Consider the following 15,080-nt stretch of genomic DNA (forward strand, 5'->3'; position numbering starts at 1 on the left):
TGGGAAAACCGGGACAAAAACACAGGGAAGGCCAAACAGGAAAAAATACCCCAACAAAAACCCCAAACCATAACAGAATTGAATTGAATTGTTAGAGAGCATTGAGTTGAAGAGACAATCACAAGTCAAATTGTTGTAAAATTGTCTCCAGATTAATCAATAATGAAACATAATCATTAAATGCAGCCTTAGTTCATAGAACTATGCAGAAGACCTTGATAAAACAAATACTATTAGCAGTAAAACTGCAGTTGCAGTTAACCATAGTTTTTTTTTGACAGGCACAAAGGTTAAGCTTACAAAAGTTGCCTTCATTGGAATGGTTTTATGGCCCACCGCCTTATTGTTCACTCAGGACTCACATAGAATAAAGTCCTCAAAACTATTTTTATTTCTACCCTCTAATATAACCCATAGAAGCATTTCATAAATGAGCACCCCAAGCAGTGGCAGGAAACAAAACCGACAGAAGCAGTTTCTATCCTCATATGTAAACCACAAAACGTAACGGTTTTAAGCACGTCGTTATTTTATTAAGCCAAACTTTGTCTTGCTATGGTTTTGGCTGTTTAGCTCTCTGTTTTATTGACTTCTGGGTTTCCTCATGCTGGACATACGATTCAAGTCAATTCAGTTTTATTTGTAATATCAAATCATAGGAGGATTTATCTCGGGGCACCTTACAGTAAGGCTGCACGATTTTGACTTCCCACGATCAAATTTGCGTGATTTGATTTTTTTTTTTAAAGCGTCATTTCACAGAGCGCTTAGTTTTTTGCAAAGCGCATCTACCGCTCCTAATCCACTGTTTGCTCATGAACCAGTCAGTTGGTCCCTGCACCGCCCAGTTTAATTTCTAGATAGAGACAATCACAGAGGACAGAGTAACATGAGGAAATTCAATAGATGCACGCGGGCAAGAAATTTAACCCATGGCCAGAATATCATAGGTCATAAAAATTCAACGTAGTGACGATACAGACATTTCATACACACAACTTGTGTTTCCGCCATTCGACCCGTGCTGGACCCATTCATAATGAGTCAGCCGTTGCTCTGTGAGTACATCCATCGCACTCCCCCTCTCTCCCTAGCTCTTTTAATCAGTTATTGTTAAAAACAAGTGAAGGAGCTTTGTCAGAGATGCATTAAAAAAAAATATATCCTATGCTATTTATTTCAGATAGCTAATTTTGCATTTACATGTGTTGCAGCTGTATGTCTATACAACTTCAACTTACAAAGAATGTAGCATAATATGGATGTGAAAGCAGTTATAAATAGCCTATGTCACGATAAAAGTGTGTTTTGGTTCAAATCAACAAATAATCGTGAGAATAATTGTGATGAAAATATTGATAAAAATAATCGTGATTATAATTTTGGCACTTTAATCTAGAAACCCAAACAATTCCCCCTATGAGCAAGCATAGGTACGAAAGTGGCGAGGAAAAAGTTCCTTTAAACAGGCAGAAACCTCGGACCCTGAGACCCTGACTCTTAAAGGCTGGCCATCTGCCGCTGCCTCTTGGGACACAGATGTACAGATATAAAGAAATATGATTCATTACAATTATAGCAGTTGGTGATGAACAGTGGCAATTATAGTAATAATAAAGATAATAGAACTGTAGTAATAATAAAGATAATAGAACTGTGACTAATAATAATATTAGTAGTAATAATAGCAGTATGTATGTCTCATTGGCTGTGGGGCAGCATGGCTCAGGCGGTAGAGCGGACTTCTAGTAATCGGTTTGATCCTCGGCTCTTCCAGACAGATGACACACGTCAGCCTCTGACATCAGTGTATGAATGGGTTAATGTTGGCATGTGGTGAGTCGATATATAAACAAAGTCCATATGTGGTCATAGTTGCAAAGACAGAAGGGGAGAGTGTGCAGGCTCAGTAACAGTGAGGATCGCCTAGTTGTAGTGTAGCAGTCTATTAACAGTCCATGCAAGCTCCTATCTGCATAGCTGCAGTGCAGATAAATAGCATCCATGAGGATAATGTCTGGAGGGTAAATCTGTGACCGATTTGACAATTTTTGAGGAGAGATCAATCTTCTCTGTGTCTCTCATTGGCTGTAAAGATTTATTATAACTTTGTGCTGAAATGAGGTTTATTCGAGTCATAGAGCTATTTCTAGCTGACATAAATGGCCCTAGGCAGACTTTACTTTATTGTTTACCTTTTGTGAACCACATAATTTTCACTGTCTTTTTTCTTCTCTGTTGATATTTTTATACAGTGTCATCTATTCACGTCTTTGGGAGTTTCATCTTTACTGGGATATGTTGCATGTTAAAAACCAGAAGCAGAGGCACTTCTCATTCCTTCACCTTTCTCCGTGAAGAAAAACATTATTTCCAGTTTGTGTGGTAGAAATCACACTCTGTCCATTTGTCAGTCAGGGGTTTGCATCATCAGAAAGGCAGGCTGCACTTCCTTTCTGCTTGACGGCAGCCGTTGCCATCGCATATGATCCGGCATTGCTCTTTTGGATGCTGTTAGTTGCTTAGACTTCCGTGGATATGAAATGCTGCTAATTACAAAATAAAGAGTTGGCACCCGCTTAGATTACAGACCATCTGGGTTGGAGAGGAGAGAGGGCAATGAGAGATAAATCTCCGGCATGAAGAAATTCCTCTAGGATGGTAGCAACTGATCAAAAGCAGATTCCTCCTATATGAGGTCCTATTGGTATTGATGTATCTGTGAATAGCTATAGGCCAGTAAACCATTGTCACTGTTCTTTCACAAATAGGCTGATTTATATTTCAATTCAGTTCAACTCAATTTTATTTTTAGTATCAAAGAGTTATCTCAGGACACTTTACAGATAGAGTAGGCCTTGAACACCCTCTATAATTTACAAGGACCCAACAGTTCTAGTAATTCCCACAAGAGCTAGCAACTAGTGTGACAGTGGCGATGGAAAACTCCCTTTTAGGAAGAAACCTCGGACAGACTCTTGGTAGGCGGTGTCTAGCGTGGCCGGTTGGGGTTGAAATGGATAGTGGCAATAACAGTCACAGTAAAATATAATGGAACAGTGACAAAAAAAATTGTAATTTGTAGTAGTTCATGGCATAGCAGGGCACTGCACGGCATTACAGGGCAGAGCAGGGCGTAGCAGCATGTAGCGGGCACTGCAGAGCATAGTAGGATGTAACTAGGCATCGCAGGACATGTAGCAGGACCACGGCAACAACTGCAACCATGTTAATAATATGTTGGATTGCTTCTAAGACCTTTTGTAAATTTAGAAAAAACAACAATTGGCAGACATAATCTAGTACCTGGCCTGTAGACCGATTCACAATTAGATGTTGGGGGAAGTTCTCAGCTGAACTAAGTTAGTGGGTACCTAGACATGAAAAATCACAGAGGTGCTTGTCCGTTATAGTGCCACAATTTACATACCTCCATTTAGACTCATAATGTTATGTGGAATTAATTTCTGATATTGTTATGACCATATTGGGTGATTTTTTACCTTAAAAGGTCATGGTTAAGGTAATTTTCCCACAAGACCTAGGCCATTGTTAGGAATAAAAAACAAATGCAATAAGTCTAATTCTACAAAATCTGACATTTAACATTCATTGTCAATATTGTTTTTAACATTAAGATTCATCTTGTCTTTGAAAAGTTAATAGCTACGTTTCCATCCACTTATCAACCGAATTATCTAAAGTTCGATAAAAAAACTCATGCAAATAATGCTGGTTAAAGTGTGTTTACTTCCAACGGCTTTAAAGCAAATAAAAAACAATCCAAAATGGATTGAACCGCCTAACAACACATGATCAATATTGCAGAAGTTACAATAGTGCTTATGTGCCAGATGATAGCGACATATCAAGCTATAATAAGAAAACAACGACACTATCAACACATCGCTATGATGATGCACATGCAACTTGGCTTTTATTTTCCCTCTGGCACCGCTGCAAGACTTTTTTTTGACACGTCTCGCTGTCTGCGCGCCTTCCATTTACTTTGTAGGACGTCCCACGGCTTGTCGTAACCTTTGTTGGTCATTTCCTATGTGAGTTCCTGATAAATTATAGCATTTCTTAGATTTTTGCTAACTAAAATAGCTGTTATATTTTGCTCGTAAATAATGTCAAAAAGTCTCATCTCCTTGTCCGTCCACTTACATCTGTCTTTCATAATGTTAAAAACAATATTAGCAATGAATGTTAAATGTCAGATTTGGCCTCTGTGATTTTAATGTCTAGGTACCCCCTAACTTATGTGTGCAAACAGAGCGTAAATACTGGGCGGAAATAAACTCAAACGTCTTCTTCTTTGGTGGGTTGCAACCATAAAATGACCTAAAATGTAATAAAAATTCATTACTGTCTCTGCAAATAACGTTTCCATCAGCGTTTATTGCATAAACCGTATATCGATCTGGATAAAATCTGATGAAAGCAAACATATTTCCTTTGAGTCAATATTCATGAAATTACATCAAATTTTACTGTTTCCTTTTCAGTCAGGCATTTTTCATTTGATATCACTTAATTTGGATAAAAACGTGTGGATGGAAACATAGCTACTGTCAACATCATTTTTTAATAACTCGATTAAGACAGGAAGAGAAAAAACACCCCCTTTAAACTTTTATTTTAATTGGGTGATATAAAGTGAAACAATTAGGGGAAAATAAAACTATGTAGCAATAAAAGTGATACAAATTACATCAACCAAATTAACTAAAAGTGCACCATATAGTCTGAGTTCTTTCAAAGGGTACTGTATGTGTGCTTGCATGTTAGTGGGATGGGTTGCTACAGGATGATTTTTCCATTTCTCTATGGCAGAATACAATGCATGAAACTACAGCCACATCAGTGATTGTCACACTTGCCTGCACACTTACATACTGTGAGCAGACTTGGTGGTAAAGGCTTTTGATGGCAGGAGTGTGCACCAAGTACTTCTCAGCTAACGCTGCATCTTGCTTTGTCAAGGTGTCTGCTTCTCCAAAGTTGGCTAAGTTCGGGACTGATTCAGAAGCCATAGCAGCATGTTTAGTCCCCACCTTGCTTACACAGTCATCTCCAGTCCGGATATGTGCTTTGATCACTGTCTTTAATTTTTTTATTTAATTTCTTTTAATTTTGAATCTGTTTATTGATCCCCATTGGGGAAATTACAATGTACACTCTGTGTTGACACTTTGTTAGTTATCACACACAGTCCTGAACTACACACATGCTCAGGTTCTGTTCATGCACTAATGGAGAGATGTCAGAGTGAGTGGGCTGCCAGCCGAACCAGCGCCTAAAGCGGTTGGGGGGGTACGGTGCCTTGCTCAAGAGCACCTGGCGTGCCCAGGAGGTGAAGTGGCATCTCTCCAGCCACCAATCCACACTCCTTACTTTTTGGTCCATACGGGGACTTGAACCGGTGACCCTGCGGTTCCCTGCTAAGGGATGGGTGTGTGTCTGTTCATGCCAATAATGTTGATGCGTGATGTTGAGTCTGTACGCCACATGTGCTCCCCTTCTTCCAGGGACATCTTTATAATGGAATAGGGCTGAACAATTAATCAAATTTTAATCACCATCTCGATTTTGGCTTCCCACAACCAAATTTGCGTAGTCGAGCGATAGTTTAAATGCGTCACTCCGTTCATACAACGCTCCGTTTTATTTTTGCAAAGCCCATCTATCACGCTGTAAACCAATGTCTGATCATGTGCCAGTCAGAGTTGTTCCCTCTATCACGCAGCTTAGTTTCTAGATGTAGACAGTCACAGAAGACGGAGTAACGTGAGGAAAATTCCACACCAGATAACAGTCGGTTATACGTCGGTCACAAGGTTTACCAGTTTACTAATAAACACAACATTTTGTCCCATCTGTGTTGTTTTTTAGACAACAGCAGTGACCAGTGCTAAATAGTGTCTGCTAGCTCACAGGGCTCTAGAGTAGAACTAACATTTTTCCTCTAGGTCTCACCGGTGCACTAAATGTCCTTGCATCTGCTGCCTCTCCACAAACGAGGCAATGTTGTCTATATCGATGCGATTTAATGTTGCGTTACATGACCCATTTCTTCTGTAAAGCCGGGCCTGTGTTTGGATCTCTCCTTTTACTCTCCACACCTATTCATAATGAGTCAGTGGCATGGTCAGCTATCACTCTGTGAGTAGTGTCCATCGCACTCCTCTTTCTCCCTAGCTCTTTTCATCAGTTGTTGTAGAAAACTATTGAAGGAGCTTTCACAGAGATACTTTTTTAAAATATATATACAGTGAGGAAAATAAGTTTTTGAACACCCTGCAATTTTGCAAGTTCTCCCACTTAGAAAATATGGACGGGTCTGAAATTGTCGTCGTAGGTGCATGTCCACTGTGAGAGACATAATCTAACACCTTGAACACCTGTCTATCAGCTAGAATTCTGACCCTCAAAGACCTGTTAGTCTGCCTTCAAAATGTCCACCTCCGCTCCATTTATTATCCTAAATTAGATGCGCCTGTTTGAGGTCGTTAGCTGCATAAAGACACCTGTCCACCACATAAAATCAGTAAAAATCCAACTTCTAACATGGCCAAGATCAAAGACACTAGAGACAAAATTGTACACCTCCACAAGGCTGGAAAGGGCTACGGGGAAATTGCCAGGCAGCTTGGTGAAAAAAGGTTCACTGTTGGAGCAATCATTAGAAAATGGAAGACGCTAAACATGACTGTCAATCTCCCTCGGACTGGGGCTCCATGCAAGATCTCACCTCATGGGGTCTCAGTGATCCTAAGAAAGTTGAGAAATTATCCCAGAACTACACGGGAGGAGCTGGTCAATGACCTGAAAAGAGCTGGGACCACCGTTTCCAGGGTTAATGTTGGTAATACACTAAGACGTCATGGTTTGAAATCCTGCATAGCAAGGAAGGTTCCCCTGCTTAAACAAGCACATGTCAAGGTCCGTCTTAAGTTTGCCAGTGACCATTTGGATGATCCAGAGGAGTCATGGGAGAAAGTCGTGTGGTCATATGAGACCAAAATAGAACTTTTTGGTCATAATTCCACTTACCGTGTTTGGAGGAAGAAGAATGATGAGTACGATCCCATGAACACCATCCCTACTGTGAAGCATGGGGGTGGTAGCATCATGCTTTGGGGGTGTTTTGGACATGCACATGGGAATGGGCGACTGCACTGTATTAGGGAGAGGATGACCGGGGCCATGTATTGCAAGAACCTGACTAGATCTAGAGAAGATCTGTGTGGAAGAGTGGGCCAAAATCCCTTCTGCAGTGTGTGCAAACCTGGTGAAAAACTACAGGAAACATTTGACCTCTGTAATTGCAAGTAAAGGCTACTGTACCAAATATTAGCATTGATTTTCTCAGGTGTTCAAATACTTATTTGCAGCTGTATCAAACAAATAAATAGTTAAAAAATCATACAGTGTGTTTTCTGGATTTTTTATTTTTTAGAGTATGTCTATTAAAGTGGACATGCACCTACGATGACAATTTCAGACCCCTCTGTGATTTCTAAATGGGAGAACTTGCAAAATAGCAGGGTGTTGAAATACTTATTTTCCTCACTGTATATATCCTAGGCTATTCATTTCAGTGTGTGAGTATATATGTACAACATACAACTTCAACATAAGAGGAATGTAGCACAATATGGATGTGAAAGCAGTTTTAAATAGCCTATGTGAGTATAAAATTTGTTTTGGTTAAAATGGACAAATAATCGTGATAATAATCGTGATTATCATTTTAGCCATAATTGTGCAGCCCTATGTAGGAATCTAGTACAAGGTGGATGAACTCCGACTCTTGGCAGAGGGAAGATGTTGAGCAGTTGATGGCATTGATGACAACACTTGAAGTAGGGAATTGTGCTTGAGGCATCTGTTGCATCTTGGACATGAAGTCTACCACAACAGGAGTGGCATAACTAGAATCAGGATTCCATTGGGTGAGATCAAGTTGAGGCTCAATCTCACTGACAAGTTTTGAAAAGGGGAGATGCTGAAAGCACATCATGAGAAAGTATCTGCCTGATACTAATGCCCCACTCCTTAGCAATGTCCATAATCTTACGTGACTCAGCCATGTCTTTGGAGGAGACTAATTTATGCTCCTTTATGCTGGAGATGGCATTCTGTCTGTTTCAAAGTTTGGGTGTTGGTGAGAAAGTTGAGGATATCACTGATCATTGCAATCTCATGAAACAAGAGCTCAAACTCTACTACAGTGTTTCATTATGCATAATGTGTGGCTCCTGCTACATAGTGACCTCCAGGACCATTTAAGACTCACTGAATGGTCTGCTCAACCTTCATCACACCTCTCACAGCCCAGAACCAGCCAGGGGGATACTGCACAGCCCACTGGCCCATAGAGAAGCGCCAACAGTGCTCAGGATGTGTAAACTCTAGCACCTTGATTTGTTCAAGATAACATGAGCCATTACATAGGTAGTTTATGCAGTGACATTCTGCAAAGATCGGCGTATAATCCTCTATAGTAGCTATGTGTAGGTTCCAGTTTCCGTCTCCTTCAGAGACTACAGCATTTTTGTTGATGGCCATCAATTCCAGCCAAAAGCCAAAGAATTGTCTTTTCTTTAAACTCCTCTTAAAGCTCCAGGAAGTCCTGATTCAACTTCTGCACTTGTTCAATCAAGGCGTCAAACTGGGCAATGTTTTTAGCAGCCAGTGTAGTGTGCACAGACTCACAGGCTCATGTAACATTATACCATAAAACTAATATTATCACAATTATTATCACAATGCTAACCAGTCCTCCAAACTACTGGGAACAACAACATATGCTCTTTCTCTCTCTCTCTCTCTTTGTGAGTGTTTTCTGATGTTGCTCCCCTATTGGCATGACGTCATTTGTGCATTTCCATACACACAGTTTTATGTGCATTTTCCGTTTGTGCGTAAAAAAATGGAGTGGAATCAAAAGGATATTGCAAAACAGTTTTTATGTTTGGCATTGGTGGAAAAGTTAGTTTATCAATTAAATCAAAATGAGATGAAACAGACTTAGTGAATAAATTATTCATGCGTACATGAAGCATGTGTCTTAAACATCTACTCGAGCTTCCTCTGAACAGAAAAAAACCATCAGATTTGTGTGGAGTGATGGGGATTCTTCAAATATGCAATTATTGTTGACTATCCCTTTCGTAACACTTCTGTGAATCAGTAACATTTTAAGTTAGTTATACTTTAATATTTCCTCTTTAGTTTCAGGAATTACCACACTTTCAATAACAAGTATGCCACTTGGAGATGCAAATACAATTATGAAGAAAAAGCTCATGCATACTGTATATCCTGTGAGATGTGTCTTCTCTGAAAGCCACCTGTGATTAATTAAACTGCAATTACAGCCGGCTGCGTGAGGAACCCTTAGATGATCAGACTAGTCCCCTCTAGACACCTTATGTTAAAGAAAGAAACACCTTCAATAAACTTCTTAACACCCGCATTTATATAGACTTGATCTTGTTTTTATTTGTAATTTTTGCTTAATTACTGTGGTATACTTGAGTATGCTTGAGTTGAACTTAGTGAAAAAAAGTGGGGTTTAGATACATTTTGAACTCATTTGCTCTACAGCTGGAGGCAGTTGTGCAGGCTGAGGGCCGATGTTATCGTCTTAGTAGGCTTTTTCGTCAGAAGGGTAGAGGTGTAAAAGAGAAGATGGAAAGAGGGATGAGTTCAATTATAAATCTTTCAGCAGCTGCAATCAAGCTTTTTCTTACTCGTCTCCCAGAGTTACCAACCTGAATCCATAACTTAACAGCGTCTTTAACAGCTGACGTCAAATAAAAAAGCCCTTCAAATCACAGCCCTACAGGTTAACATATTGAATTCACAGTAAATCATATGCATAGATTTTCTAAATTATACTGCAAATCAATGGAAAATATCATATAGATTTGAATCAATGGAAAATATCATATTGATTTAGAAATGACAGGATTTTAACCAGGAGAATAGCCTTAGAAAGATTTTCTCCTGTTGTGAATATCACATATGCAGGATAAAAGATGTTAACATTTACTTAGAAAAAAGATAACTAGATTTTGTTTTTCCATCCATAAATACACAGACATCTGGAGCAAATTATCACCACAGGTATAGCTGGATATTGTTTGGAAAAATGTCAAATACTGGAAGCTCCCATGAACATAAAATATAATTTTTTCATACAATAACTGTTGCCCGGAAAGTAATGGATAAGTATAATATAGATTCCTCTAACAGCAGCTGTGCAGGATCTGCTTCCCTTACTTTCTTTGAGGGCGTAGTTTTACTCGGTAAGGCAAAATTACTTTAAGCTGTGTCTGTCTTTGTAGCTAAACGAACAACTCAGCACACTTTCGTCAAAGGTGCCTTTAAACAACTCAAAAGCCTCCACATCCCCATGTCAAATTTTATGTATTTAAAACGAGAAACAACGAGACCTTTGGTTTAAAAACCCTACCGTTTGCAGGTGTTTACTGACCATCAACAGCTTTAACAATTGCCTTGGTGACTCTCTGTAATAATAATACTAAAAATAATACATATTAAATTGAGGCGCCTTTCAAAACACCCGAGGTCACATTACTGTACATTAGATAAAAAGATAATAAAACAGCAAGACAGCCAATGACAAAGACAAAAGACGACACAACAAGAGACAAATGTGACACTAGTTAAAGTTAAACGTAAAACTGTCCCTGCTGTTCACACACCCTCCAACTCTGAACTTAACCTGGCCAGAATGTAGGCTTTAGCCTTTAAATTAATGAAAGAGCAAAAACGTTATTTGCCTTAAAGTTCCCCAGTTGAAAAAATGAAAAATCACTTTTTCTGGGATTTGGGGTGTTATTTTGTGTCTCAGGTGCTTCCACACCCATGCAAACTTGGGAAAAAACAACCATGCTGTTTTGAGTGAGATACAGGTTTCTGAATGTCCTCTGCCTTCAGTCTCTGGGTGAGCTGTTCAAACTCTGCACGGCTCTCTACGTCACTAGCCGAGACGAGGTGCAGAAATGTGCAGTACAACAAAATATGGTGTTTTTTGGAAAGGAAACCATGTAAACCTATTCTGGTACAACCTCTAAATACAATTATGAACCTAAAAATTGGCATAATATTGGCAAATACACCTTTTTACCAGTTAGCATTTTAACAGACTATGCTCACTGTCTACTGTACAGTAGAAGGCACAATACATTCTAAAGACTGAACCATCCATTTTGTTTTAGCATTTGACCCAGTGGTCCTGTGTAAAATGTGATGTGTGTGTGTGTGTGTGTGTCTCTAGTGAAGCTAGAGATTCATTCATTGCAAGGGACAGATAGAGAGGGTATAACCCGTGATTGCAATAGAGCTGCTCCAGTAATGGATGCTGTCAGCCCACCGTTTCCAACGGCTGCAAGCCTCTGTGTAAACACCGTTGGAAGTGGATAATGGAAAGAAAGAGATGAAAGAAGGATGAGATGAATCACAAGCAACCTTGTGTTGTCTTCCTCTGAAGTAAAGCTTTTGAGATACTTATACACAGATTTTCTTTGAACAGAGCCCAGTGAAGTGCCCGGCTTCTCCCCTCTCTCTTTCTTTTTCCTTGTTAGTTTCTCCATTAGTTGCACATTTAGATTCAAAAGAGACGCTGTTTTGGATTTGCATGCTTTAATTTAGTAGAGAAAAGCAGTTTGATCAGAGTAACTGATGGATCAGCAATTTCTGTTTTTGGTAGAGGATTTTATTGAACACTGTGAAACAGAATTTACGCATGTCTAATCAGTGAGAAAGACTGGAACATCACAATATCTAATTTATAAATTGCAGATTGGTATTCTCCTTGATACTTTGCCAAGTCTTTGTTAAACCGACATAAAATTATTAATACAGCACAAGAACTTTTCAGGACAAAATTGTTACTCTTTTAGGGTTAAAATAGGCATCAAAATCAGTTTGAGCTATTTCCAGTACCCTCTCAATGATGCCATTCCTTATTTTTTGACTTCAAACTGCTGGTCGGATTTGCATTCTTGCTGGTTGTGTGATCCTAATCTGTAGTTCTTCCAAGCATTCACTCACTATCTGTGGTGATATGATTTACAGTGATGCCCTGCAGGGAGCTACAGCAATCATTTCCATAACCCAGCGGGGAAGGCATCGCTGAAAGGCGCTCTGGCCTGAAGCTTCAGCCACACAAGCAAATGGTTAGATTTCTTAAACCTAATTTGACATGCAACATGCATGTAGATCACCAGAAGTAAACAGAGTGCACAAACATCCACAGTATGGGTATCTGCTCCAGCAGTGGATGAAAAAAAACAGTATTTTTTAGATAACTTAGAAGGCCTCATGTTGCGACTGTATCCACTCAACAAAGTCCCATGATGGAGAGAACTGTTTGGCAGTTGTTTAGGGAAGCAGCTGTTGTGGAATGGCTGAGTTGGGGGGGGTTTATTTGTCAATGTGATGTGCTGTGCACCCCATTAGCGCCGATTCCCCTACTTATCCTCTTTAAGGATTACATTTTTAAGTGAAGTGAAGGAAGAACCAGAGACCACAAAGGTGTGTGTGGTATTCCGCATCTCATTGTGTACTTCATGCTGAGTGTGTATTAATGTCTCCACTGTCTGACACAAAGCATGGAACATAAATGAGCTGTTCAGCAAGTACCCCAAGCGGGAAGGCTGGCTGTGTAGTTTGATATCCTAAACACGAGTGACGCACATGCAACATAACAGAATAGTGTGCGGTTCTCACCATGGTAGTTATCTATATGCATTTTCTTGTCGAGAGTTTGCAGAGGACTTCGGATGTATTTGCCAATTTGGTTAAAAGAGAAGAGTGTATTCCCAGAAAATAGCGACAAGCATGATTTTATGTACAGCAATTACTTATTTCACTGTGAGAGTAGAGAATCAAATCATTTAGCCAAATGTTCTTGTGTGTATACGGTAGTTTGGTTGGACACAAATTAGAACTCGGAAATTGTATATGAGGGATGGCTGTGGGGGTTCAGTGTTGCTGCTGGTCTTTATGTTGATGCACATCAAATACTCGCACAAGGACTGAGCTCATTCTCGCCTGAGCCCCCTTACTCATCCTCCAGTAGGCTATAGACCAAGAAGACAGGGTTAAAAGCTCTGTCGAGGTTCAGGGACCTTTGAGAAGAATTTGCTGACAGGCAGAGTTGACGCTTAGTCAGAAGTTGAAGAGAAAGCTTAAAAGCTTATCCAAAACTTGGTTGGCATGATGACTATTTATTTTTGTCCAGTTTTTGATAAGTATCCTTGGTCTTTCCACATTTAGTCCTCCATATAAGGTAGCTTTCTTGTTATTCTACAGTTTTTCTTTATACAGGGTTTTATTCAAAATGAGATATAAACACCTTATCAGCCCTAAATACAGTGTGAGGAGGGCCTTGCTATTCATGGTTTTCTGACCGTAATGTTAAATGACATAGAAGCTTTTTACAGAATGATTTTACAAGAGTGCTAACATGGTTGGTGTGTGTGATAAATGTACAGACGGAAATAATAAATTGGTGTGTTATTAGCGCTGCAGTGAAACTGTAATTCCAAGCATTTGCAGTGTTACACAGTCATTACAGTGCCACCATACAGAAAATGGACATTTTGTTTTGAAAATACGTCCCAATTGCGGCATTTCTGGAGAGGGACGACAACTCTCACATTTCACTGAAAATACTCTAGGGACAAGTTTCTTAGTGACACCTTGTTGAGATGCAAGTGCTTAGGAGTTGAGCTAGAGCTGGGTGGTATACTGTGAGAATAGCAAAATTCATGGGTAGAAAGTGTTTAATATCCCAGGAGGGAAACGTCTTCTCCAGCACAGATTAAATAACTCATGGATGCAATGTGAAGAACAAAAAGGCTCTCTGTTGTATGCATACAGGTGTACAGCATACATCTATATCAATAGCTTCTTGGACTGTCTTGTATACATTTGCAAGCAGGTACATTTAGTTACATTGAATGGTGATGTTTGGGCCTTTTTGTTAAACATGGGCTAATTCCCATTATTTATACGATTGTAGGTGTAACGTAGCAAATGTTACCATATTCCTAAATGTTGTGTCGTGTGATGATTTCGTAGAGACATAGTCCTGTTAAGCCAGAAAGGAAACAATGGACTCAGACCATGGGAAAATAGAGCTTCAAGATTTTTGACCCTGGGCCAGCAGGGAAATGTGATCCATTACAACATCCAAGTGCAGCAAGACTGAGAGGAGGAGTTAATTGAGAGGCTTATCAAAGTCACTGTCCCAAAGAGGAAGAAAACCTTCGGGAAACTCAATTAATTGCATTGCCACGTGCATTGGCACATTGCCAGATGTCCTACTTTGCCCCTTCCCAACAAGAAAATGTATCAAATAGGTTTGTAGGAAAAAAAGAAGAAAAATGTCTGCCCCTTCACAACAACGACAACCTCCAAGCTTGTATAAAAACATGAATCGTGCAATAAACCAGGCCTGCTTGGTTCTTTCGGGGAATGGATTGTAAAGATTTACAAAGAATATGTATGCTGCATTTACTAATTATCTAGGACCTGGGACCTTTAGGGACCGATTGGCAGTGATGCTTGGGAATAAGTACACACTGTGATAAACAGGTTAGAGAAAAGGAGGTTTAACCTTGTTTAATTACCTGGCTAATTTAAATAGCTCTCAGAGAGCACGGAAGGCATGTATCATGTGGATGTAAAGACGTGGATGCATTTGTTGCCATTACTTGCAATTCCCCAAGAAGGAGGCACAAACTCCATACTATAGCTTTAATAATGTATGTGGCGTTTTCTTAAGCGGGGTGCAAATGTTCCACCAAAACAATTTCCTCCCCACGACTATTTTACTGAGTCACTGCCTCCAGGAACTTACTGCCACACAACAAGATTGTGATTGGTTTAAAAACATGCATAAGAAATAGGTCCTCAGTGCACAACTCACATAAAAACTTAAAAGACAAATAATATATGATACAGTGGGTACGGAAAGTATTCAGACCCCTTTAAATTTTTCACTCTTTGTTTCATTGCAGCCTTTTTCCAAA

At 39.6% G+C, this 15,080-nt stretch overlaps 1 protein-coding gene across 2 annotated transcripts in view; it reads left to right on the forward strand.

Annotated features, from left to right (window-relative positions):
- pitpnm3 (PITPNM family member 3) overlaps positions 1-15,080 on the forward strand; it is a 98,616-nt gene that overhangs the window by 7,138 nt on the left and 76,398 nt on the right. The gene's annotated exons all lie outside the window — the stretch shown is intronic.

The sequence above is a fragment of the Etheostoma cragini genome, chromosome 3, assembly GCF_013103735.1.
Source record: "Etheostoma cragini isolate CJK2018 chromosome 3, CSU_Ecrag_1.0, whole genome shotgun sequence".
NCBI lineage: Eukaryota > Metazoa > Chordata > Actinopteri > Perciformes > Percidae > Etheostoma > Etheostoma cragini.